Below are 26,813 nucleotides of genomic sequence, written 5' to 3' on the forward strand. Positions count from 1 at the left end.
CGTTTACGCCCAATTAAAAAATTTGCAGGTGGGCGACACAGACCTCCAATTCCTCTCACATCTTCTCTGAACTTAACAGCAAACTTATGCTTTCCAGTCCAAAAGTCCATTGCATTCATTATTTTATGAGAGTATTTGACTTCCGCACAATATTGGTTTAAAAATAAGACAATGTCTCTTATATCCACGTATGGATCGTGCATAGTAACCACCAGTGGAACATCGCCATTAGAATATAGAGCAATGAAAACAAGTCCTTTCATATCCTCCTCATTGGCAAGCTCCCGAACTTTCTCAAACATATGGTCACATGCAGATGCGGAAGTCAAGGTAAGAATGAAAAGTCCTTTACCTGGGTCTTTTAGGCAAAACACATCTTCTCTCTGAATGTGCAATAAATCCAGCATAATTCTCTTGACAAAAAATTCCAAAGTCATCTTCTCCTTTTTCTCCTCATCCACTTCAATACGGAAGGTGTTCTTAATCCGAGTTTCAGTATGCGCAGCAAACCTAAGGGTCGCCATGGGGGATCGCCTTCCCGTTCTTTGTAAGTCCTCCTCCTATAGCAGCATGAGGCTTAAGACGGCTAAAAAACCGCCGATGCCTCAAGGCCGAAGGTTCGACGAACTCAGAGCCCCTTGACAAGATACAAGATCTTAGCCAAAAGGCCGAGAAGCGATAACCGTGAAAGGGGCGGGCCCAACAAGGTCCCCTTCATGGGCACTATCACTGCTTGCTGTCAGGGAGGCTGCCAGACAATTTTCCATGCACACTCTGGGCTGGGGGGCAGTCAACCACCAGTACACACAGCAGAACCTAAACCCATACCATTATTGCTAAGCAGCAAGACAGGGGCCCATTGCACTCCCACGGGGCCTTTTTAAATGCAATCCATAACCCGGATTTGCCAGGAACCCTTCTTACTCCTCCTACTTGCATGTGACACTGGGCTTAGGATCTGCATAGGAAACACACACACAAGCACACACCTACCTTTGTTGCCTGCAGATGCCTCCTTGGCTGTCCCCAAACGGTATCAAACCAACACCCACGGGAAGCTGTAAGCATAGAGGACATGCCTGCACCCCATTGGACTTACCTGTGTGGGTTAAATCCGGGTTATTTGACAACCTATGGCGGTGATGGTTCTGCTCAGGCAGAGCAGTGCTGATGCTCCTCATAAAGCTGTCGCTGCTGTGAAGGTTCTAGGTGACATCACAAATCCCTATGGTTACATACACAACAAAGCTGGGTTGTTGTTGTTTACACTCTGCAAGGCCTATGGAAGTGAGTGACATCATAGCACTGTAGTTCTGAGGGTTCTAGATGGATGCAACAATCTCCTGTTGCTTCTGTGAAGGCCATAATAGACGACATCACCAAACAGCTCCATAGTCACATACACAGCAAAGGAGAGATGTTGTTTACACCTAGTGATGTCAGTGGTATTGAGTGACATCACAGCACAGTGCTAAGGCTCCTGGGCCTGGACACAGCAGCGGCTGCAATATCTCAACGGAGAATACGTTTATATATATGTGTGTGTGTGCGCGTATATATATATATATATATATATATATATATATATATCCGCCGAAATCACTTTTAAACCCATTTCCACCTTTTTTTCCCTTCCCTTCCTCTTACTTTTTTTTCACGTTTTTTAACGTTTTTCTCCTTTTCGCCTCTTTTCTGGGCGTATTATTCTTCTTTTTCTTCTTTTTTTTCGTCTAATGCATACCCCATCAGTGCAGCAATGCTTATTCAATACCGCCAGCAGATGGAGACACTGGGGGATAATTTTCTAAGGATTTATACTGATTTTTCCTGTCTGAATTTGTCGCACAGAAAGTTGCAGGCCAAATATGTGTGACATTTCTGCGACTTTAGCTTCTAGAGCATTTTTACAACATTATACATAGGTGCTGAATACATAAAAAGCGACTGTTCAGCGACAGACAAGTCGCATCGGCTGAAAGTAGGCCAGAATGTCAGTCCATGTTGGAGCAGGTTTAGATACAGTCTAAAGCATAGATCTCAAAGTCTGTGCACAGAATTTAGCAAGGGCCTCGCACCTTCTGATGCATCAGGTAGGTGCACAATAGCATAGCCTAACCCTCTGTACTTTGGTCTATATTGATGCGGGACATAGACAGCCAGCTGATGACCAATCCATTAGTGCAATGGATGGCTGGAAGCATTTGTCTTTGCCTTTGCAATACCACAGAAGCAATGCATGGTCAATGTACAGCAATGACACACCTGTGTGAACAGCCAGGAGACCCCCCCCCCATGTTATGTTACATAGTTACATAGTTAGTACGGTCGAAAAAAGACATATGTCCATCAAGTTCAACCAGGGAATTAAGGGGTAGGGGTGTGGCGCGATATTGGGGAAGGGATGAGATTTTATATTTCTTCATAAGCATTAATCTTATTTTGTCAATTAGGAACATTCAGCACCCACCCGCTATCAAGGCAGCTGCCTATCATGTCATGCCCTACCTGCACAGGTGTGCTGGCTACTCAAATGATCCAATTAAGGAGGCCATTTAGTCAGCAGCAGCAGAAGTCCTGTGCCTGGACGCTCCAACAGCGGCCAGACACAAGCAGAAGCAGAAGCAGCAGAAGCAGCAGCAGCACCACCTTTTGTTTTTTGGCTGCAGCAGCAGCAGCAAGGCCCACAGGGCTGGCTAGCTGGCTAGCCAGCAAGCAGGTAGCAATGAAAGTAGGAATCTTTCTTTTTAACCCTGTAAGGGGGTGGTGCACTGTACCCGAAGATACTGCCATATCGGGTCAATGCATAGGGCGACGGAAGCAAGCTTCGAAATCGGCCCCCGTTCTCAAAAATCCATTTAATATATGGTCCCCAGATAGGGGACGTATCAGATATTAAACTGATAAGAACAGATTTTTTTTTTAACTTGACTACCCTTACGGGGGCAACTTTATTAAAAATTAAATAATGTTAACAAAGTTGTGCAAATATGTCAATAAATACAGTTACATATAAATAACATATTTACAACATATTAAAACATAAAATGGGCACTTGGTGGCTTTACAAGATAGAATTCCATTCTTTTAAAAACCATTTTCTAGATAAAAGCGGAAATCTCTTCTTGTCTAAAAGATAGTACTGGTACATTTCATAAAAACAGATAGATAAAATGTCCTTCACAGATAAAACCTCATGCTTGAACAATAAAATATTCCTGGCCTTCCACAGAGCTGCCTTCACACAGTTTATGATCTTCCATGCAATAGTCTCTTGAGTCCGTGTTGGGCATTCCAGGCAACCATAAAAAACCACTGCAATATTTAAGTCTTTTAGTCCAGTTATCCTTTTTACCAGAGGGAGTATCTTTGTCCATATTTTCTGCGAGTAAAAACAAGTCCATATTAGATGGTGCACGGTCTCCTCTTGTCGGCATCCCTCCCTCGGGCAGGTTGCAGAGTTGGATAATCCTCTTCGGTGCTGGAATGCCCGGCATGGAAGACACTCGTGTGCGCAGCTCCAGGCCAGGTCCTTCTGTGAATTAAAAAGATAATTAATACTCAACATCTTCCAAATCTGTATACACTTCTGTTCGTTAAAATTTTTGATGGGAGTCACGGTACTGGTTTCTTTTATTTCCTTTAGTAGTTTTTTGCTATTGCACAGATCCTGAACACTTTTACCTTTAAAATTATATAAGTTTAAAATTTTTCCTAAAATCATGTATTGAGGGGGTAAATTCAAAGAATAAGGGCAACTTAAAACTGTAGAAAACCAGCCGTTCCTCCGCATAAAATAACCAGTATTAAAACGAACAAAATAAGACCAGTAGCTATCTTTAAAAACAGTAGTAAAACACATGCTAAAAAACTTTATTAAAAGGAAAGCTTTAAAATCTGGAAAATCCTTACCGCCCCTGGAGTTCGGTTTTATCACAATTTGTCTCTTTAATTTTTCGCTCTTAGAACTCCAAAAGAAAGTAAAACAAGCTTTTGTTATTTTCTTTAGAACCATTTCGGGGGGTGGGAAAACCAGACTTAAATACAATAAAATAGGTAAAAGCACCATTTTTGTAATTAAAACCTTCCCTTCCATTGTAAGTTCTCGCATGTTCCACATACATATTTTCTTATTTATTTTTTGAGCCACCAAGTCCCAGCTATTAAAACCATTATTAGACTCGTCAAAGGAGACACCTAAAATCTGCACCGACTCAGACACAGGGACGGGCACATCATACAAAGGCATTCCGCCTATGTTTAAAATGTTACTTTTGTTAAAATTGACTTTAAAACCGGAGGCACAATTAAAATATTGAATCTGTTTTAGCGTCTTCTGAAGCGATGGGGTGTCCCTGCAAAACACCGCAACATCGTCCATGTACCCCACTACCTTCGCCTCTAGTCCCCCTCCTCCTGGCAGGGGGACTCCATGGATCTGCTTATCCTTTCGTATTGTACATAAAAGAGGCTCTATTGCGCAAATGAAGAGTAGTGGGGACAAGGGACACCCCTGCTTCACTCCGGAATTTAAAATCACGCCCTGTGTCTTAAAACCATTTACTAAAATTTTACTAGTACAGTTATCATAAAAAGCTCTAAGAGACAATAAAAAGCCATCAGGTATACCCATTTTCTCTAAAACCTTAAAAAGATAAAAATGTGACACCCTGTCGAAAGCTTTTTCAAAATCTATGGATAAAACCGCCAGCTTTCCTTTTCTTAATTTGGTGTCGCTAATTACATCCTTTAAAAGGTTTAGGTTCTCCCATAAACTCCTCCCAGGCACCCCACAGACTTGGTTTGTATGAATTATTTTATGGATTACGTTCTTTAAGCGGTTAGCACACAGTTTCGCCATTATTTTATAGTCGCAGTTCAGAAGGGTGATTGGTCTCCAGTTTTTGAGTTCCGACCGGTCTCCCTTTTTGAATAGCAGGGAGACATCACCCTTCTTCCATGAGCCTGGGAGGATTTTAGACTTAAAGACTTCCGTAAAAAGGGAGAACAAATCTTCTTTTAAAATACCATAAAAAGTAACATAAAATTCAATGGGTATACCATCCGGCCCAGGCACTTTACCTGTTTTAAAACTCTTGACGGTCTCTAAAATCTCCTGCTCTGAAATATTCTGCAATAAAAAAGACTGTGAGACAGGATCTAAAAAATTGGTGATCTCCTTTAACGAGTCATTCATAAAACATTCATCAATGTGTTTTACATTAAAAAGATCCGCATAAAACTCTTGCACCTTTTTTAAAATACCCTGTACATCATTCACTCCTTCAATGTTTTCTATTAACCTTCTATTTTCATGTATTTTCTTAAAAAAATACCTGGAGCAGGTCTCGTTTTCCTCAAGATGCTGTATTCGAGACCTAAAGATAATTTCTTTTCCTTTCTGCTCCAGGCACTTAGTTATTTCTTTTTTAAGATCATGTACCTCCTTCTCCACCTCCATCCCATGTGCTCTGAATTTGTACAGGGTTTGCAGACGAGTATTTAGGATATTATAAAATTCACGTTTTTCTTTAGCTTTCCTAACCCCAACACGGATAAAAAATTCTTTTATTTTTAGTTTCATTTTTTCCCACCAGATACTGGTGGGAGTGTTGGGGTCTTTTACTCGTCTGCATTCCTTGTAAAAGGTGATAAAATCTGATAAAACCTGCGGATCTTCTAAAAGGGACACGTTTAACTTCCAGGCATTCCTACCAGATCTCTTTTTAAAATCACTTTTAACTTTAAAATACAATAATTTATGGTCAGAAAAAACATTGGTAAAAAGATCACAGTTAAAAGGCAGTACTTGATAAGAACAAAAAATAAAATCTATCCTGGAGCTACAGCTTGCATTGCTCCAGGTAACACCGTCTTCCTCTGGTACGTTAAAATTACATTTTTTAAAAACATCAGTGAGATTAAAATCTAAAATCAAGTTTTTTAACATAAAAGACGTCTTATCATAGTTCCTACTCACTGCGTTCGAAAAACGGCGTTCTCCCCTTAAAATACAATTAAAATCACCTGATAAAACAAGAGGACTAGAATTGTTAATAAAAAGGGGTAAAATCTCCAACATTTTTATTCTTTCATTCTTATCAGGAGAACCATAAAAATTTAAAAACTGCCATTTAATACCATTAATAAAAGCGTTGACCAATAAAATTCTGCCTGGTAAAATTTCGTTAAAACTCTCAATTAAAACGTTCCCTTTAAAAAGTATGGCGACCCCTGCTGATCTGGACTCATTTGATCCAGACCAGACTGATGGACCGTGCACCCAATCATCTTCATATTCTTTATAATTTAATCTGTGCGGGATGCCACATTCCTGCAGGAAAAGGACGGAAGCAGCAAAAACCGACAAGTAATTAAATAGGGCAACCCTTCTTACTCTGGCGCTCACACTTCTCACGTTCAAGGACAGACCGGACAACTCAGCCATGGGAATGTACAAGAAAACGTCTTACACCTCTGATTCCCCCTCCGAAGCCTCATACCCCCCAAAATCTGACTCAACTGTACGCATAGAGGAAGCAGGAGAGGAGGCACCATCACTCAGCCGACCCCCCTCCTCCATCATGATTGAGGCATAGTTGTTCTCGGGCATCCTGGCAATCAGGGCTCCAGACTCATTGGGTTCTTCCACCTCTTGCCCCTCCATAGGGGTCGGGTGTTCACTTAGTTCCGTCTCTGGTACCTCAGAGACGGTCACCCCTGAAACCTCCTCCTGGCAGGGAGGAGGGGGGGTATCCCCTATGGGGACCTGTGGAGGAACGTCACTTGGGTTCCCTGCATCCGCAGGTACTTCCATCGGCTCCCCCTGGACCGCCTCCGAATAGAGTCTTCTGGAGCCCCTCCGCCTTTTAACCTTCACCTCTCCACCCGGATCATCGCTCTCAGGGGGACCCTGAGCCAGAGGTTGCTGAGGAGCGGATTCGGCCGCCGTCCGCTCCTCTCTTAACCCAGCATGCTCCTGGGGGCCAGTTTTTCCACCACTTGCACGTTTTTTGGCCATCCTCTGCTCTTTAGGGTCCCCTCCTTTTGCCTGAGGGGGGTCTTTCTCCTTCTCCATCTCACTGCTTACCTCTTGTGGGGGGGTAATCACTGGCTCTGCTTGCCTCGGCTGGTGTCCCGGTTGCTGTCCTTGCTGCCTCCAGGGTTGCCACTGCTGCTCCGTCCTATGTCTGTGGGGACAAGAGGAGAAAAGGTGACCGAATTGTTGACAGAAATTGCACCTCCCTCCTCTTGTGCATTTCTCTGTCTCGTGCTGTGTGCTACCACATTTTTTGCATGTACTTTCACAGTTTTCTTTTGTGTGTCCATATCTGTGACACTTCCTGCAGTAGCTTGGCATCCCCGCAAAAAAGAGGTCGCCACACATATTATTTATTTTAAAACGAGCTGGTGGTAGTTGTATTCCCCCTGGCAATCTGTCATCTTTTTTGCATGTAACCTGAAATCTCCACTTAGATGTCCAGATGCCACAGCTGTTCATGATTTTTCCTCTGCACTCAACCTTACTAAAATAGACTTGTAAAAACAACTCAACATCGTGTAGGTTGGCGAAAGGGGAATACATCTTTACTACCACCAGCTTAATATCGTCTAGAACGTGCTCAATAATCCGGACACCCTGAAGCTTTTTGTCTTTACTCGCAGCAGCTCTGGTAACAAAATCTCTGTGGATGCCATTTTGTGTGAACGTCACATCAAAAATTTTACGCTTCGGGTAGTCCTGGATTGCCAATATTTCGCCCTTCTGTATTCCGAAAACTCCTCCGAGCACGTCCTCTACTACGAATTTCAAATCGTCCGCCCTTTTGGTATCATCCGTGAGAATGATTCTCACGGTGTTTTTGATCCTTGCGTATGCCGGCACAGAACCTGGATCCGGATCATCATCCATGGTTCTAACCTCTCTCCACCCGAAGGTCTTGAGAGGCGATCGCTACTCGTTACCCTGGGACTAGGCCCTCTCCCCAATAGCAACAAGTGGGTGAAGCCCAGGCAATAAACCTGGGCGATCCCACAAGGCCGAGGAGAGGGGTACCCGAGTACCTTCCGACCAGATCTCCTGTATTACTACACTTGATCTTAGCCAAAAGGCCGAGAAGCGATAACCGTGAAAGGGGCGGGCCCAACAAGGTCCCCTTCATGGGCACTATCACTGCTTGCTGTCAGGGAGGCTGCCAGACAATTTTCCATGCACACTCTGGGCTGGGGGGCAGTCAACCACCAGTACACACAGCAGAACCTAAACCCATACCATTATTGCTAAGCAGCAAGACAGGGGCCCATTGCACTCCCACGGGGCCTTTTTAAATGCAATCCATAACCCGGATTTGCCAGGAACCCTTCTTACTCCTCCTACTTGCATGTGACACTGGGCTTAGGATCTGCATAGGAAACACACACACAAGCACACACCTACCTTTGTTGCCTGCAGATGCCTCCTTGGCTGTCCCCAAACGGTATCAAACCAACACCCACGGGAAGCTGTAAGCATAGAGGACATGCCTGCACCCCATTGGACTTACCTGTGTGGGTTAAATCCGGGTTATTTGACAACCTATGGCGGTGATGGTTCTGCTCAGGCAGAGCAGTGCTGATGCTCCTCATAAAGCTGTCGCTGCTGTGAAGGTTCTAGGTGACATCACAAATCCCTATGGTTACATACACAACAAAGCTGGGTTGTTGTTGTTTACACTCTGCAAGGCCTGTGGAAGTGAGTGACATCATAGCACTGTAGTTCTGAGGGTTCTAGATGGATGCAACAATCTCCTGTTGCTTCTATGAAGGCCATAATAGACGACATCACCAAACAGCTCCATAGTCACATACACAGCAAAGGAGAGATGTTGTTTACACCTAGTGATGTCAGTGGTATTGAGTGACATCACAGCACAGTGCTAAGGCTCCTGGGCCTGGACACAGCAGCGGCTGCAATATCTCAACGGAGAATACGTTTATATATATGTGTGTGTGTGCGCGTATATATATATATATATATATATATATATATATATATAATAGCAAATATGATGCAGCACTCCACAGGTTGCGAAAAAAAGGTGGTTTTATTCCATCATGTGCATAGACAACGTTTCACCAGCCTCACGCTGGCTTTTTCAAGTACCCGAGGCTGGTGAAACGTTGTCTATGCACATGATGGAATAAAACCACCTTTTTTTCGCAACCTGTGGAGTGCTGCATCATATTTGCTATTGTCTGGATTAAGGAACCGGTGGACCCAGGTTCCAGCTATGCGGGCACCCCTCATCTCACTTTTCTTCTGGATTTTGGTTGTGCCGTTTTTATTCACATTGTATATATATATATATATATATATATATATATATTTCTCCGCCGAAATCACTTTTAAACCCATTTCCACCTTTTTTTCCCTTCTCTTCCTCTTACTTTTTTTTCACGTTTTTTTACGTTTTTCTCCTTTTCGCCTCTTTTCTGGGCGTATTATTCTTCTTTTTCTTCTTTTTTTTCGTCTAATGCATACCCCATCAGTGCAGCAATGCTTATTCAATACCGCCAGCAGATGGAGACACTGGGGGATAATTTTCTAAGGATTTATACTGATTTTTCCTGTCTGAATTTGTCGCACAGAAAGTTGCAGGCCAAATATGTGTGACATTTCTGCGACTTTAGCTTCTAGAGCATTTTTACAACATTATACATAGGTGCTGAATACATAAAAAGCGACTGTTCAGCGACAGACAAGTCGCATCGGCTGAAAGTAGGCCAGAATGTCAGTCCATGTTGGAGCAGGTTTAGATACAGTCTAAAGCATAGATCTCAAAGTCTGTGCACAGAATTTAGCAAGGGCCTCGCACCTTCTGATGCATCAGGTAGGTGCACAATAGCATAGCCTAACCCTCTGTACTTTGGTCTATATTGATGCGGGACATAGACAGCCAGCTGATGACCAATCCATTAGTGCAATGGATGGCTGGAAGCATTTGTCTTTGCCTTTGCAATACCACAGAAGCAATGCATGGTCAATGTACAGCAATGACACACCTGTGTGAACAGCCAGGAGACCCCCCCCCCATGTTATGTTACATAGTTACATAGTTAGTACGGTCGAAAAAAGACATATGTCCATCAAGTTCAACCAGGGAATTAAGGGGTAGGGGTGTGGCGCGATATTGGGGAAGGGATGAGATTTTATATTTCTTCATAAGCATTAATCTTATTTTGTCAATTAGGAACATTCAGCACCCACCCGCTATCAAGGCAGCTGCCTATCATGTCATGCCCTACCTGCACAGGTGTGCTGGCTACTCAAATGATCCAATTAAGGAGGCCATTTAGTCAGCAGCAGCAGAAGTCCTGTGCCTGGACGCTCCAACAGCGGCCAGACACAAGCAGAAGCAGAAGCAGCAGAAGCAGCAGCAGCACCACCTTTAGTTTTTTGGCTGCAGCAGCAGCAGCAAGGCCCACAGGGCTGGCTAGCTGGCTAGCCAGCAAGCAGGTAGCAATGAAAGTAGGAATCTTTCTTTTTAACCCTGTAAGGGGGTGGTGCACTGTACCCGAAGATACTGCCATATCGGGTCAATGCATAGGGCGACGGAAGCAAGCTTCGAAATCGGCCCCCGTTCTCAAAAATCCATTTAATATCTGGTCCCCAGATAGGGGACGTATCAGATATTAAACTGATAAGAACAGATACTACACTTGATCTTAGCCAAAAGGCCGAGAAGCGATAACCGTGAAAGGGGCGGGCCCAACAAGGTCCCCTTCATGGGCACTATCACTGCTTGCTGTCAGGGAGGCTGCCAGACAATTTTCCATGCACACTCTGGGCTGGGGGGCAGTCAACCACCAGTACACACAGCAGAACCTAAACCCATACCATTATTGCTAAGCAGCAAGACAGGGGCCCATTGCACTCCCACGGGGCCTTTTTAAATGCAATCCATAACCCGGATTTGCCAGGAACCCTTCTTACTCCTCCTACTTGCATGTGACACTGGGCTTAGGATCTGCATAGGAAACACACACACAAGCACACACCTACCTTTGTTGCCTGCAGATGCCTCCTTGGCTGTCCCCAAACGGTATCAAACCAACACCCACGGGAAGCTGTAAGCATAGAGGACATGCCTGCACCCCATTGGACTTACCTGTGTGGGTTAAATCCGGGTTATTTGACAACCTATGGCGGTGATGGTTCTGCTCAGGCAGAGCAGTGCTGATGCTCCTCATAAAGCTGTCGCTGCTGTGAAGGTTCTAGGTGACATCACAAATCCCTATGGTTACATACACAACAAAGCTGGGTTGTTGTTGTTTACACTCTGCAAGGCCTGTGGAAGTGAGTGACATCATAGCACTGTAGTTCTGAGGGTTCTAGATGGATGCAACAATCTCCTGTTGCTTCTATGAAGGCCATAATAGACGACATCACCAAACAGCTCCATAGTCACATACACAGCAAAGGAGAGATGTTGTTTACACCTAGTGATGTCAGTGGTATTGAGTGACATCACAGCACAGTGCTAAGGCTCCTGGGCCTGGACACAGCAGCGGCTGCAATATCTCAACGGAGAATACGTTTATATATATGTGTGTGTGTGCGCGTATATATATATATATATATATATATATATATATATATATATATATATTTCTCCGCCGAAATCACTTTTAAACCCATTTCCACCTTTTTTTCCCTTCTCTTCCTCTTACTTTTTTTTCACGTTTTTTTACGTTTTTCTCCTTTTCGCCTCTTTTCTGGGCGTATTATTCTTCTTTTTCTTCTTTTTTTTCGTCTAATGCATACCCCATCAGTGCAGCAATGCTTATTCAATACCGCCAGCAGATGGAGACACTGGGGGATAATTTTCTAAGGATTTATACTGATTTTTCCTGTCTGAATTTGTCGCACAGAAAGTTGCAGGCCAAATATGTGTGACATTTCTGCGACTTTAGCTTCTAGAGCATTTTTTACAACATTATACATAGGTGCTGAATACATAAAAAGCGACTGTTCAGCGACAGACAAGTCGCATCGGCTGAAAGTAGGCCAGAATGTCAGTCCATGTTGGAGCAGGTTTAGATACAGTCTAAAGCATAGATCTCAAAGTCTGTGCACAGAATTTAGCAAGGGCCTCGCACCTTCTGATGCATCAGGTAGGTGCACAATAGCATAGCCTAACCCTCTGTACTTTGGTCCATATTGATGCGGGACATAGACAGCCAGCTGATGACCAATCCATTAGTGCAATGGATGGCTGGAAGCATTTGTCTTTGCCTTTGCAATACCACAGAAGCAATGCATGGTCAATGTACAGCAATGACACACCTGTGTGAACAGCCAGGAGACCCCCCCCCCCATGTTATGTTACATAGTTACATAGTTAGTACGGTCGAAAAAAGACATATGTCCATCAAGTTCAACCAGGGAATTAAGGGGTAGGGGTGTGGCGCGATATTGGGGAAGGGATGAGATTTTATATTTCTTCATAAGCATTAATCTTATTTTGTCAATTAGGAACATTCAGCACCCACCCGCTATCAAGGCAGCTGCCTATCATGTCATGCCCTACCTGCACAGGTGTGCTGGCTACTCAAATGATCCAATTAAGGAGGCCATTTAGTCAGCAGCAGCAGAAGTCCTGTGCCTGGACGCTCCAACAGCGGCCAGACACAAGCAGAAGCAGCAGAAGCAGCAGCAGCACCACCTTTTGTTTTTTGGCTGCAGCAGCAGCAGCAAGGCCCACAGGGCTGGCTAGCTGGCTAGCCAGCAAGCAGGTAGCAATGAAAGTAGGAATCTTTCTTTTTAACCCTGTAAGGGGGTGGTGCACTGTACCCGAAGATACTGCCATATCGGGTCAATGCATAGGGCGACGGAAGCAAGCTTCGAAATCGGCCCCCGTTCTCAAAAATCCATTTAATATATGGTCCCCAGATAGGGGACGTATCAGATATTAAACTGATAAGAACAGATACTACACTTGATCTTAGCCAAAAGGCCGAGAAGCGATAACCGTGAAAGGGGCGGGCCCAACAAGGTCCCCTTCATGGGCACTATCACTGCTTGCTGTCAGGGAGGCTGCCAGACAATTTTCCATGCACACTCTGGGCTGGGGGGCAGTCAACCACCAGTACACACAGCAGAACCTAAACCCATACCATTATTGCTAAGCAGCAAGACAGGGGCCCATTGCACTCCCACGGGGCCTTTTTAAATGCAATCCATAACCCGGATTTGCCAGGAACCCTTCTTACTCCTCCTACTTGCATGTGACACTGGGCTTAGGATCTGCATAGGAAACACACACACAAGCACACACCTACCTTTGTTGCCTGCAGATGCCTCCTTGGCTGTCCCCAAACGGTATCAAACCAACACCCACGGGAAGCTGTAAGCATAGAGGACATGCCTGCACCCCATTGGACTTACCTGTGTGGGTTAAATCCGGGTTATTTGACAACCTATGGCGGTGATGGTTCTGCTCAGGCAGAGCAGTGCTGATGCTCCTCATAAAGCTGTCGCTGCTGTGAAGGTTCTAGGTGACATCACAAATCCCTATGGTTACATACACAACAAAGCTGGGTTGTTGTTGTTTACACTCTGCAAGGCCTGTGGAAGTGAGTGACATCATAGCACTGTAGTTCTGAGGGTTCTAGATGGATGCAACAATCTCCTGTTGCTTCTATGAAGGCCATAATAGACGACATCACCAAACAGCTCCATAGTCACATACACAGCAAAGGAGAGATGTTGTTTACACCTAGTGATGTCAGTGGTATTGAGTGACATCACAGCACAGTGCTAAGGCTCCTGGGCCTGGACACAGCAGCGGCTGCAATATCTCAACGGAGAATACGTTTATATATATGTGTGTGTGTGCGCGTGTATATATATATATATATATATATATATATATATATATATATATATATATATATATATTTCTCCGCCGAAATCACTTTTAAACCCATTTCCACCTTTTTTTCCCTTCTCTTCCTCTTACTTTTTTTTCACGTTTTTTTACGTTTTTCTCCTTTTCGCCTCTTTTCTGGGCGTATTATTCTTCCTTTTCTTCTTTTTTTTCGTCTAATGCATACCCCATCAGTGCAGCAATGCTTATTCAATACCGCCAGCAGATGGAGACACTGGGGGATAATTTTCTAAGGATTTATACTGATTTTTCCTGTCTGAATTTGTCGCACAGAAAGTTGCAGGCCAAATATGTGTGACATTTCTGCGACTTTAGCTTCTAGAGCATTTTTACAACATTATACATAGGTGCTGAATACATAAAAAGCGACTGTTCAGCGACAGACAAGTCGCATCGGCTGAAAGTAGGCCAGAATGTCAGTCCATGTTGGAGCAGGTTTAGATACAGTCTAAAGCATAGATCTCAAAGTCTGTGCACAGAATTTAGCAAGGGCCTCGCACCTTCTGATGCATCAGGTAGGTGCACAATAGCATAGCCTAACCCTCTGTACTTTGGTCTATATTGATGCGGGACATAGACAGCCAGCTGATGACCAATCCATTAGTGCAATGGATGGCTGGAAGCATTTGTCTTTGCCTTTGCAATACCACAGAAGCAATGCATGGTCAATGTACAGCAATGACACACCTGTGTGAACAGCCAGGAGACCCCCCCCCCATGTTATGTTACATAGTTACATAGTTAGTACGGTCGAAAAAAGACATATGTCCATCAAGTTCAACCAGGGAATTAAGGGGTAGGGGTGTGGCGCGATATTGGGGAAGGGATGAGATTTTATATTTCTTCATAAGCATTAATCTTATTTTGTCAATTAGGAACATTCAGCACCCACCCGCTATCAAGGCAGCTGCCTATCATGTCATGCCCTACCTGCACAGGTGTGCTGGCTACTCAAATGATCCAATTAAGGAGGCCATTTAGTCAGCAGCAGCAGAAGTCCTGTGCCTGGACGCTCCAACAGCGGCCAGACACAAGCAGAAGCAGCAGAAGCAGCAGCAGCACCACCTTTTGTTTTTTGGCTGCAGCAGCAGCAGCAAGGCCCACAGGGCTGGCTAGCTGGCTAGCCAGCAAGCAGGTAGCAATGAAAGTAGGAATCTTTCTTTTTAACCCTGTAAGGGGGTGGTGCACTGTACCCGAAGATACTGCCATATCGGGTCAATGCATAGGGCGACGGAAGCAAGCTTCGAAATCGGCCCCCGTTCTCAAAAATCCATTTAATATATGGTCCCCAGATAGGGGACGTATCAGATATTAAACTGATAAGAACAGATACTACACTTGATCTTAGCCAAAAGGCCGAGAAGCGATAACCGTGAAAGGGGCGGGCCCAACAAGGTCCCCTTCATGGGCACTATCACTGCTTGCTGTCAGGGAGGCTGCCAGACAATTTTCCATGCACACTCTGGGCTGGGGGGCAGTCAACCACCAGTACACACAGCAGAACCTAAACCCATACCATTATTGCTAAGCAGCAAGACAGGGGCCCATTGCACTCCCACGGGGCCTTTTTAAATGCAATCCATAACCCGGATTTGCCAGGAACCCTTCTTACTCCTCCTACTTGCATGTGACACTGGGCTTAGGATCTGCATAGGAAACACACACACAAGCACACACCTACCTTTGTTGCCTGCAGATGCCTCCTTGGCTGTCCCCAAACGGTATCAAACCAACACCCACGGGAAGCTGTAAGCATAGAGGACATGCCTGCACCCCATTGGACTTACCTGTGTGGGTTAAATCCGGGTTATTTGACAACCTATGGCGGTGATGGTTCTGCTCAGGCAGAGCAGTGCTGATGCTCCTCATAAAGCTGTCGCTGCTGTGAAGGTTCTAGGTGACATCACAAATCCCTATGGTTACATACACAACAAAGCTGGGTTGTTGTTGTTTACACTCTGCAAGGCCTGTGGAAGTGAGTGACATCATAGCACTGTAGTTCTGAGGGTTCTAGATGGATGCAACAATCTCCTGTTGCTTCTATGAAGGCCATAATAGACGACATCACCAAACAGCTCCATAGTCACATACACAGCAAAGGAGAGATGTTGTTTACACCTAGTGATGTCAGTGGTATTGAGTGACATCACAGCACAGTGCTAAGGCTCCTGGGCCTGGACACAGCAGCGGCTGCAATATCTCAACGGAGAATACGTTTATATATATGTGTGTGTGTGCGCGTGTATATATATATATATATATATATATATATATATATATATATATATATATATTTCTCCGCCGAAATCACTTTTAAACCCATTTCCACCTTTTTTTCCCTTCTCTTCCTCTTACTTTTTTTTCACGTTTTTTTACGTTTTTCTCCTTTTCGCCTCTTTTCTGGGCGTATTATTCTTCCTTTTCTTCTTTTTTTTCGTCTAATGCATACCCCATCAGTGCAGCAATGCTTATTCAATACCGCCAGCAGATGGAGACACTGGGGGATAATTTTCTAAGGATTTATACTGATTTTTCCTGTCTGAATTTGTCGCACAGAAAGTTGCAGGCCAAATATGTGTGACATTTCTGCGACTTTAGCTTCTAGAGCATTTTTACAACATTATACATAGGTGCTGAATACATAAAAAGCGACTGTTCAGCGACAGACAAGTCGCATCGGCTGAAAGTAGGCCAGAATGTCAGTCCATGTTGGAGCAGGTTTAGATACAGTCTAAAGCATAGATCTCAAAGTCTGTGCACAGAATTTAGCAAGGGCCTCGCACCTTCTGATGCATCAGGTAGGTGCACAATAGCATAGCCTAACCCTCTGTACTTTGGTCTATATTGATGCGGGACATAGACAGCCAGCTGATGACCAATCCATTAGTGCAATGGATGGCTGGAAGCATTTGTCTTTGCCTTTGCAATACCACAGAAGCAATGCATGGTCAATGTACAGCAATGACACACCTGTGTGAACAGCCAGGAGACCCCCCCCCCATGTTATGTTACATAGTTACATAGTTAGTACGGTCGAAAAAAGACATATGTCCATCAAGTTCAACCAGGGAATTAAGGGGTAGGGGTGTGGCGCGATATTGGGGAAGGGATGAGATTTTATATTTCTTCATAAGCATTAATCTTATTTTGTCAATTAGGAACATTCAGCACCCACCCGCTATCAAGGCAGCTGCCTATCATGTCATGCCCTACCTGCACAGGTGTGCTGGCTACTCAAATGATCCAATTAAGGAGGCCATTTAGTCAGCAGCAGCAGAAGTCCTGTGCCTGGACGCTCCAACAGCGGCCAGACACAAGCAGAAGCAGAAGCAGCAGAAGCAGCACCTTTTGTTTTTTGGCTGCAGCAGCAGCAAGGCCCACAGGGCTGGCTAGCTGGCTAGCCAGCAAGCAGGTAGCAATGAAAGTAGGAATCTTTCTTTTTAACCCTGTAAGGGGGTGGTGCACTGTACCCGAAGATACTGCCATATCGGGTCAATGCATAGGGCGACGGAAGCAAGCTTCGAAATCGGCCCCTGTTCTCAAAAATCCATTTAATATATGGTCCCCAGATAGGGGACGTATCAGATATTAAACTGATAAGAACAGATACTACACTTGATCTTAGCCAAAAGGCCGAGAAGCGATAACCGTGAAAGGGGCGGGCCCAACAAGGTCCCCTTCATGGGCACTATCACTGCTTGCTGTCAGGGAGGCTGCCAGACAATTTTCCATGCACACTCTGGGCTGGGGGGCAGTCAACCACCAGTACACACAGCAGAACCTAAACCCATACCATTATTGCTAAGCAGCAAGACAGGGGCCCATTGCACTCCCACGGGGCCTTTTTAAATGCAATCCATAACCCGGATTTGCCAGGAACCCTTCTTACTCCTCCTACTTGCATGTGACACTGGGCTTAGGATCTGCATAGGAAACACACACACAAGCACACACCTACCTTTGTTGCCTGCAGATGCCTCCTTGGCTGTCCCCAAACGGTATCAAACCAACACCCACGGGAAGCTGTAAGCATAGAGGACATGCTTGCACCCCATTGGACTTACCTGTGTGGGTTAAATCCGGGTTATTTGACAACCTATGGCGGTGATGGTTCTGCTCAGGCAGAGCAGTGCTGATGCTCCTCATAAAGCTGTCGCTGCTGTGAAGGTTCTAGGTGACATCACAAATCCCTATGGTTACATACACAACAAAGCTGGGTTGTTGTTGTTTACACTCTGCAAGGCCTGTGGAAGTGAGTGACATCATAGCACTGTAGTTCTGAGGGTTCTAGATGGATGCAACAATCTCCTGTTGCTTCTATGAAGGCCATAATAGACGACATCACCAAACAGCTCCATAGTCACATACACAGCAAAGGAGAGATGTTGTTTACACCTAGTGATGTCAGTGGTATTGAGTGACATCACAGCACAGTGCTAAGGCTCCTGGGCCTGGACACAGCAGCGGCTGCAATATCTCAACGGAGAATACGTTTATATATATGTGTGTGTGTGCGCGTATATATATATATATATATATATATATATATATATATATATGTATATATTTCTCCGCCGAAATCACTTTTAAACCCATTTCCACCTTTTTTTCCCTTCTCTTCCTCTTACTTTTTTTTCACGTTTTTTTACGTTTTTCTCCTTTTCGCCTCTTTTCTGGGCGTATTATTCTTCTTTTTCTTCTTTTTTTTCGTCAATGCATACCCCATCAGTGCAGCAATGCTTATTCAATACCGCCAGCAGATGGAGACACTGGGGGATAATTTTCTAAGGATTTATACTGATTTTTCCTGTCTGAATTTATCGCACAGAAAGTTGTAGGCCAAATATGTGTGACATTTCTGCGACTTTAGCTTCTAGAGCATTTTTACAACATTATACATAGGTGCTGAATACATAAAAAGCGACTGTTCAGCGACAGACAAGTCGCATCGGCTGAAAGTAGGCCAGAATGTCAGTCCATGTTGGAGCAGGTTTAGATACAGTCTAAAGCATAGATCTCAAAGTCTGTGCACAGAATTTAGCAAGGGCCTCGCACCTTCTGATGCATCAGGTAGGTGCACAATAGCATAGCCTAACCCTCTGTACTTTGGTCTATATTGATGCGGGACATAGACAGCCAGCTGATGACCAATCCATTAGTGCAATGGATGGCTGGAAGCATTTGTCTTTGCCTTTGCAATACCACAGAAGCAATGCATGGTCAATGTACAGCAATGACACACCTGTGTGAACAGCCAGGAGACCCCCCCCCCCATGTTATGTTACATAGTTACATAGTTAGTACGGTCGAAAAAAGACATATGTCCATCAAGTTCAACCAGGGAATTAAGGGGTAGGGGTGTGGCGTGATATTGGGGAAGGGATGAGATTTTATATTTCTTCATAAGCATTAATCTTATTTTGTCAATTAGGAACTTTCAGCACCCACCCGCTATCAAGGCAGCTGCCTATCATGTCATGCCCTACCTGCACAGGTGTGCTGGCTACTCAAATGTTCCAATTAAGGAGGCCATTTAGTCAGCAGCAGCAGAAGTCCTGTGCCTGGACGCTCCAACAGCGGCCAGACACAAGCAGAAGCAGCAGAAGCAGCAGCAGCACCACCTTTTGTTTTTTGGCTGCAGCAGCAGCAGCAAGGCCCACAGGGCTGGCTAGCTGGCTAGCCAGCAAGCAGGTAGCAATGAAAGTAGGAATCTTTCTTTTTAACCCTGTAAGGGGGTGGTGCACTGTACCCGAAGATACTGCCATATCGGGTCAATGCATAGGGCGACGGAAGCAAGCTTCGAAATCGGCCCCCGTTCTCAAAAATCCATTTAATATATGGTCCCCAGATAGGGGACGTATCAGATATTAAACTGATAAGAACAGATTTTTTTTTTTTAAGTTTCCCTCAGAACTAAATCATAGTTCTAAGATCTCATATGAACTAGATTTTTGTGCTCATCATCAGGTAACTTTTTTTTTTTTTTTTTTTTATTTATTTCCAGAATAAAACAAATTAAAACAACAAAACAACTAACAACAATAACTCAAATAAACCTTAATCCAAAATGAAACCCTTTCTCCATGCGAAAACTGCCAAATAATCAATTAAACCGAATTGAAGAGCTCCACTCTTCAAAGCTTCTTTGACAGGGACTGCCAACCATGGTGACACTTGGTAGGTCGCCATGAAGCGCCTTACATCAGGCTTCATGGACTGCATTATTTTTCCCCTCACAGTTTCAAGCCGGGTATTCACTTTTATTTTAAATTTTACTAGGTCTTGAACAAATATTTCTTTTTCTTCCTTTGGGGCTTGGTCTAGCACCTCACCCAAATATCCAGAAAAATACTCACTGAGAATTATTTTCTTTAATTCCTCTGTGTGCTCCCCTTCAGAAGCCTCACTTACGCTTTCTTCTTCCATTTTTTTTCCTGTGTCCAACTTTTCTTTGCTCTTGCCAGAAACTTTTTTGGTCTCTGGAACTATATTCTCTTCTTTTGTCTTCCTCTTCAATTTCACCCCAACTTCCATAGCCTCAGATTTTTCCGGGCAGTCTTTAAAGAAGTGCCCAGTCTTTTTACAGGCCCTGCAGGTCTTACTTTGGCCACACTCAGAAAAGACATGACCTTCCTTTAGACATTTGGTACATATTATCTTTCCACAACTTTCATGCCCGTATTGTTTGCAGTTTTTGCAGAAAGTTCCCATCTCTGGGAAAAATAAATCCCCTGTGTCCTTCCCTATTTTAAACCGAGCTGGTGGGAGCAATAATCTTCCGGGCGCCCCCGCATCCTCTTTCAGTCTGCACAAGAACTTCCATTTTCCTGTCCAAAGCTGGTGTTGGTTAAGGACTTTACCTCTTTCCTCTACTTCCACACAAAATTCCTGCAAAAAGAGCTTGATGTCACTTTCTTTCGCGTATGGCGAGTACATCTTAACTGTGAACAGCTTGGTATTGTCCACAAAGTGCTCAACCAATTTTATGCCTTCCATCTTTGGATGATTCCGGGTTTTCTCCAAGGTTTCCAAAAATTTTCTGTAGAAAGACTTGCTGTTGAAAGTAACATCATAGACCCCCTTTCGAGGGTAATCCATGACTGTCAAGATCTCCATTCTTGGCACTTGGAACAGACCAAACAAGATCTCCACGATTAAGAAGTCCACATTCTTTTCTCCTCTGGCTTGCTCCTCCACGATAAATCGAACAGCATTTTTGACCCGAGCATATTCAGGTATATCCGCCATGTCTGTTCAGCTGCCGAGATCTTCTTCCGTCCTCTGTTTGCAACCAGGCGACCCAGTGGCTGCCTGGTGATCACTTCTCGTTTCCTGGGGAGTAAGCCGTAACCCCAAAAGCAGCAAGGGGGTGAAGCTCCACCAAATAGGTAGAGCGATCCCCCAAGGCCAAGGCACGGGTACCCCAGGAACCTTCCAGCCAGACCAAGTGAGCAGATACTACACTTGATCTTAGCCAAAAGGCCGAGAAGCGATAACCGTGAAAGGGGCGGGCCCAACAAGGTCCCCTTCATGGGCACTATCACTGCTTGCTGTCAGGGAGGCTGCCAGACAATTTTCCATGCACACTCTGGGCTGGGGGGCAGTCAACCACCAGTACACACAGCAGAACCTAAACCCATACCATTATTGCTAAGCAGCAAGACAGGGGCCCATTGCACTCCCACGGGGCCTTTTTAAATGCAATCCATAACCCGGATTTGCCAGGAACCCTTCTTACTCCTCCTACTTGCATGTGACACTGGGCTTAGGATCTGCATAGGAAACACACACACAAGCACACACCTACCTTTGTTGCCTGCAGATGCCTCCTTGGCTGTCCCCAAACGGTATCAAACCAACACCCACGGGAAGCTGTAAGCATAGAGGACATGCCTGCACCCCATTGGACTTACCTGTGTGGGTTAAATCCGGGTTATTTGACAACCTATGGCGGTGATGGTTCTGCTCAGGCAGAGCAGTGCTGATGCTCCTCATAAAGCTGTCGCTGCTGTGAAGGTTCTAGGTGACATCACAAATCCCTATGGTTACATACACAACAAAGCTGGGTTGTTGTTGTTTACACTCTGCAAGGCCTGTGGAAGTGAGTGACATCATAGCACTGTAGTTCTGAGGGTTCTAGATGGATGCAACAATCTCCTGTTGCTTCTATGAAGGCCATAATAGACGACATCACCAAACAGCTCCATAGTCACATACACAGCAAAGGAGAGATGTTGTTTACACCTAGTGATGTCAGTGGTATTGAGTGACATCATAGCACAGTGCTAAGGCTCCTGGGCCTGGACACAGCAGCGGCTGCAATATCTCAACGGAGAATACGTTTATATATATGTGTGTGTGTGCGCGTATATATATATATATATATATATATATATATATATATATATTTCTCCGCCGAAATCACTTTTAAACCCATTTCCACCTTTTTTTCCCTTCTCTTCCTCTTACTTTTTTTTCACGTTTTTTTACGTTTTTCTCCTTTTCGCCTCTTTTCTGGGCGTATTATTCTTCTTTTTCTTCTTTTTTTTTCGTCTAATGCATACCCCATCAGTGCAGGAATGCTTATTCAATACCGCCAGCAGATGGAGACACTGGGGGATAATTTTCTAAGGATTTATACTGATTTTTCCTGTCTGAATTTGTCGCACAGAAAGTTGCAGGCCAAATATGTGTGACATTTCTGCGACTTTAGCTTCTAGAGCATTTTTACAACATTATACATAGGTGCTGAATACATAAAAAGCGACTGTTCAGCGACAGACAAGTCGCATCGGCTGAAAGTAGGCCAGAATGTCAGTCCATGTTGGAGCAGGTTTAGATACAGTCTAAAGCATAGATCTCAAAGTCTGTGCACAGAATTTAGCAAGGGCCTCGCACCTTCTGATGCATCAGGTAGGTGCACAATAGCAAAGCCTAACCCTCTGTACTTTGGTCTATATTGATGCGGGACATAGACAGCCAGCTGATGACCAATCCATTAGTGCAATGGATGGCTGGAAGCATTTGTCTTTGCCTTTGCAATACCACAGAAGCAATGCATGGTCAATGTACAGCAATGACACACCTGTGTGAACAGCCAGGAGACCCCCCCCCCATGTTATGTTACATAGTTACATAGTTAGTACGGTCGAAAAAAGACATATGTCCATCAAGTTCAACCAGGGAATTAAGGGGTAGGGGTGTGGCGCGATATTGGGGAAGGGATGAGATTTTATATTTCTTCATAAGCATTAATCTTATTTTGTCAATTAGGAACATTCAGCACCCACCCGCTATCAAGGCAGCTGCCTATCATGTCATGCCCTACCTGCACAGGTGTGCTGGCTACTCACATGATCCAATTAAGGAGGCCATTTAGTCAGCAGCAGCAGAAGTCCTGTGCCTGGACGCTCCAACAGTGGCCAGACACAAGCAGAAGCAGAAGCAGCAGAAGCACCACCTTTTGTTTTTTGGCTGCAGCAGCAGCAAGGCCCACAGGGCTGGCTAGCTGGCTAGCCAGCAAGCAGGTAGCAATGAAAGTAGGAATCTTTCTTTTTAACCCTGTAAGGGGGTGGTGCACTGTACCCGAAGATACTGCCATATCGGGTCAATGCATAGGGCGACGGAAGCAAGCTTCGAAATCGGCCCCCGTTCTCAAAAATCCATTTAATATATGGTCCCCAGATAGGGGACGTATCAGATATTAAACTGATAAGAACAGATACTACACTTGATCTTAGCCAAAAGGCCGAGAAGCGATAACCGTGAAAGGGGCGGGCCCAACAAGGTCCCCTTCATGGGCACTATCACTGCTTGCTGTCAGGGAGGCTGCCAGACAATTTTCCATGCACACTCTGGGCTGGGGGGCAGTCAACCACCAGTACACACAGCAGAACCTAAACCCATACCATTATTGCTAAGCAGCAAGACAGGGGCCCATTGCACTCCCACGGGGCCTTTTTAAATGCAATCCATAACCCGGATTTGCCAGGAACCCTTCTTACTCCTCCTACTTGCATGTGACACTGGGCTTAGGATCTGCATAGGAAACACACACACAAGCACACACCTACCTTTGTTGCCTGCAGATGCCTCCTTGGCTGTCCCCAAACGGTATCAAACCAACACCCACGGGAAGCTGTAAGCATAGAGGACATGCCTGCACCCCATTGGACTTACCTGTGTGGGTTAAATCCGGGTTATTTGACAACCTATGGCGGTGATGGTTCTGCTCAGGCAGAGCAGTGCTGATGCTCCTCATAAAGCTGTCGCTGCTGTGAAGGTTCTAGGTGACATCACAAATCCCTATGGTTACATACACAACAAAGCTGGGTTGTTGTTGTTTACACTCTGCAAGGCCTGTGGAAGTGAGTGACATCATAGCACTGTAGTTCTGAGGGTTCTAGATGGATGCAACAATCTCCTGTTGCTTCTATGAAGGCCATAATAGACGACATCACCAAACAGCTCCATAGTCACATACACAGCAAAGGAGAGATGTTGTTTACACCTAGTGATGTCAGTGGTATTGAGTGACATCATAGCACAGTGCTAAGGCTCCTGGGCCTGGACACAGCAGCGGCTGCAATATCTCAACGGAGAATACGTTTATATATATGTGTGTGTGTGCGCGTATATATATATATATATATATATATATATATATATATATATTTCTCCGCCGAAATCACTTTTAAACCCATTTCCACCTTTTTTTCCCTTCTCTTCCTCTTACTTTTTTTTCACGTTTTTTTACGTTTTTCTCCTTTTCGCCTCTTTTCTGGGCGTATTATTCTTCTTTTTCTTCTTTTTTTTTCGTCTAATGCATACCCCATCAGTGCAGGAATGCTTATTCAATACCGCCAGCAGATGGAGACACTGGGGGATAATTTTCTAAGGATTTATACTGATTTTTCCTGTCTGAATTTGTCGCACAGAAAGTTGCAGGCCAAATATGTGTGACATTTCTGCGACTTTAGCTTCTAGAGCATTTTTACAACATTATACATAGGTGCTGAATACATAAAAAGCGACTGTTCAGCGACAGACAAGTCGCATCGGCTGAAAGTAGGCCAGAATGTCAGTCCATGTTGGAGCAGGTTTAGATACAGTCTAAAGCATAGATCTCAAAGTCTGTGCACAGAATTTAGCAAGGGCCTCGCACCTTCTGATGCATCAGGTAGGTGCACAATAGCAAAGCCTAACCCTCTGTACTTTGGTCTATATTGATGCGGGACATAGACAGCCAGCTGATGACCAATCCATTAGTGCAATGGATGGCTGGAAGCATTTGTCTTTGCCTTTGCAATACCACAGAAGCAATGCATGGTCAATGTACAGCAATGACACACCTGTGTGAACAGCCAGGAGACCCCCCCCCATGTTATGTTACATAGTTACATAGTTAGTACGGTCGAAAAAAGACATATGTCCATCAAGTTCAACCAGGGAATTAAGGGGTAGGGGTGTGGCGCGATATTGGGGAAGGGATGAGATTTTATATTTCTTCATAAGCATTAATCTTATTTTGTCAATTAGGAACATTCAGCACCCACCCGCTATCAAGGCAGCTGCCTATCATGTCATGCCCTACCTGCACAGGTGTGCTGGCTACTCAAATGATCCAATTAAGGAGGCCATTTAGTCAGCAGCAGCAGAAGTCCTGTGCCTGGACGCTCCAACAGCGGCCAGACACAAGCAGAAGCAGAAGCAGCAGAAGCAGCAGCAGCACCACCTTTTGTTTTTTGGCTGCAGCAGCAGCAAGGCCCACAGGGCTGGCTAGCTGGCTAGCCAGCAAGCAGGTAGCAATGAAAGTAGGAATCTTTCTTTTTAACCCTGTAAGGGGGTGGTGCACTGTACCCGAAGATACTGCCATATCGGGTCAATGCATAGGGCGACGGAAGCAAGCTTCGAAATCGGCCCCCGTTCTCAAAAATCCATTTAATATATGGTCCCCAGATAGGGGACGTATCAGATATTAAACTGATAAGAACAGATAGTACACTTGATCTTAGCCAAAAGGCCGAGAAGCGATAACCGTGAAAGGGGCGGGCCCAACAAGGTCCCCTTCATGGGCACTATCACTGCTTGCTGTCAGGGAGGCTGCCAGACAATTTTCCATGCACACTCTGGGCTGGGGGGCAGTCAACCACCAGTACACACAGCAGAACCTAAACCCATACCATTATTGCTAAGCAGCAAGACAGGGGCCCATTGCACTCCCACGGGGCCTTTTTAAATGCAATCCATAACCCGGATTTGCCAGGAACCCTTCTTACTCCTCCTACTTGCATGTGACACTGGGCTTAGGATCTGCATAGGAAACACACACACAAGCACACACCTACCTTTGTTGCCTGCAGATGCCTCCTTGGCTGTCCCCAAACGGTATCAAACCAACACCCACGGGAAGCTGTAAGCATAGAGGACATGCCTGCACCCCATTGGACTTACCTGTGTGGGTTAAATCCGGGTTATTTGACAACCTATGGCGGTGATGGTTCTGCTCAGGCAGAGAAGTGCTGATGCTCCTCATAAAGCTGTCGCTGCTGTGAAGGTTCTAGGTGACATCACAAATCCATATGGTTACATACACAACAAAGCTGGGTTGTTGTTGTTTACACTCTGCAAGGCCTGTGGAAGTGAGTGACATCATATCACTGTAGTTCTGAGGGTTCTAGATGGATGCAACAATCTCCTGTTGCTTCTATGAAGGCCATAATAGACGACATCACCAAACAGCTCCATAGTCACATACACAGCAAAGGAGAGATGTTGTTTACACCTAGTGATGTCAGTGGTATTGAGTGACATCACAGCACAGTGCTAAGGCTCCTGGGCCTGGACACAGCAGCGGCTGCAATATCTCAACGGAGAATACGTTTATAT

General features: G+C 44.8%; 7 non-coding genes and 3 pseudogenes across 7 annotated transcripts; all 10 read right to left on the reverse strand.

Moving 5' to 3' along the window:
• Positions 1-2,758: 2,758 nt before the first annotated feature.
• On the reverse strand, positions 2,759-2,962 carry LOC130321901 (U2 spliceosomal RNA; annotated as a pseudogene).
• A 5,026-nt stretch (positions 2,963-7,988) lies between these two features.
• On the reverse strand, positions 7,989-8,121 carry LOC130321934 (U2 spliceosomal RNA; annotated as a pseudogene).
• A 2,413-nt stretch (positions 8,122-10,534) lies between these two features.
• Positions 10,535-10,725, reverse strand: LOC130321856 (U2 spliceosomal RNA). The gene has a single exon (XR_008867508.1). It is a non-coding gene; the product is annotated as a U2 spliceosomal RNA (small nuclear RNA).
• A 2,088-nt stretch (positions 10,726-12,813) lies between these two features.
• LOC130321955 (U2 spliceosomal RNA) lies at positions 12,814-13,004 on the reverse strand. The gene has a single exon (XR_008867570.1). It is a non-coding gene; the product is annotated as a U2 spliceosomal RNA (small nuclear RNA).
• Positions 13,005-15,102: 2,098 nt separating this feature from the next.
• LOC130321956 (U2 spliceosomal RNA) lies at positions 15,103-15,293 on the reverse strand. The gene has a single exon (XR_008867571.1). It is a non-coding gene; the product is annotated as a U2 spliceosomal RNA (small nuclear RNA).
• A 2,086-nt stretch (positions 15,294-17,379) lies between these two features.
• Positions 17,380-17,570, reverse strand: LOC130321953 (U2 spliceosomal RNA). The gene has a single exon (XR_008867568.1). It is a non-coding gene; the product is annotated as a U2 spliceosomal RNA (small nuclear RNA).
• Positions 17,571-19,658: 2,088 nt separating this feature from the next.
• On the reverse strand, positions 19,659-19,849 carry LOC130321908 (U2 spliceosomal RNA). The gene has a single exon (XR_008867546.1). It is a non-coding gene; the product is annotated as a U2 spliceosomal RNA (small nuclear RNA).
• A 1,417-nt stretch (positions 19,850-21,266) lies between these two features.
• Positions 21,267-21,419, reverse strand: LOC130321928 (U2 spliceosomal RNA; annotated as a pseudogene).
• Positions 21,420-23,494: 2,075 nt separating this feature from the next.
• LOC130321957 (U2 spliceosomal RNA) lies at positions 23,495-23,685 on the reverse strand. Its single transcript, XR_008867572.1, has one exon. It is a non-coding gene; the product is annotated as a U2 spliceosomal RNA (small nuclear RNA).
• Positions 23,686-25,768: 2,083 nt separating this feature from the next.
• Positions 25,769-25,959, reverse strand: LOC130321866 (U2 spliceosomal RNA). The gene has a single exon (XR_008867517.1). It is a non-coding gene; the product is annotated as a U2 spliceosomal RNA (small nuclear RNA).
• Between the last annotated feature and the right edge of the window lie 854 nt (positions 25,960-26,813).

The sequence above is a fragment of the Hyla sarda genome, unplaced genomic scaffold (genome assembly GCF_029499605.1).
Source record: "Hyla sarda isolate aHylSar1 unplaced genomic scaffold, aHylSar1.hap1 scaffold_229, whole genome shotgun sequence".
Lineage (NCBI taxonomy): Eukaryota > Metazoa > Chordata > Amphibia > Anura > Hylidae > Hyla > Hyla sarda.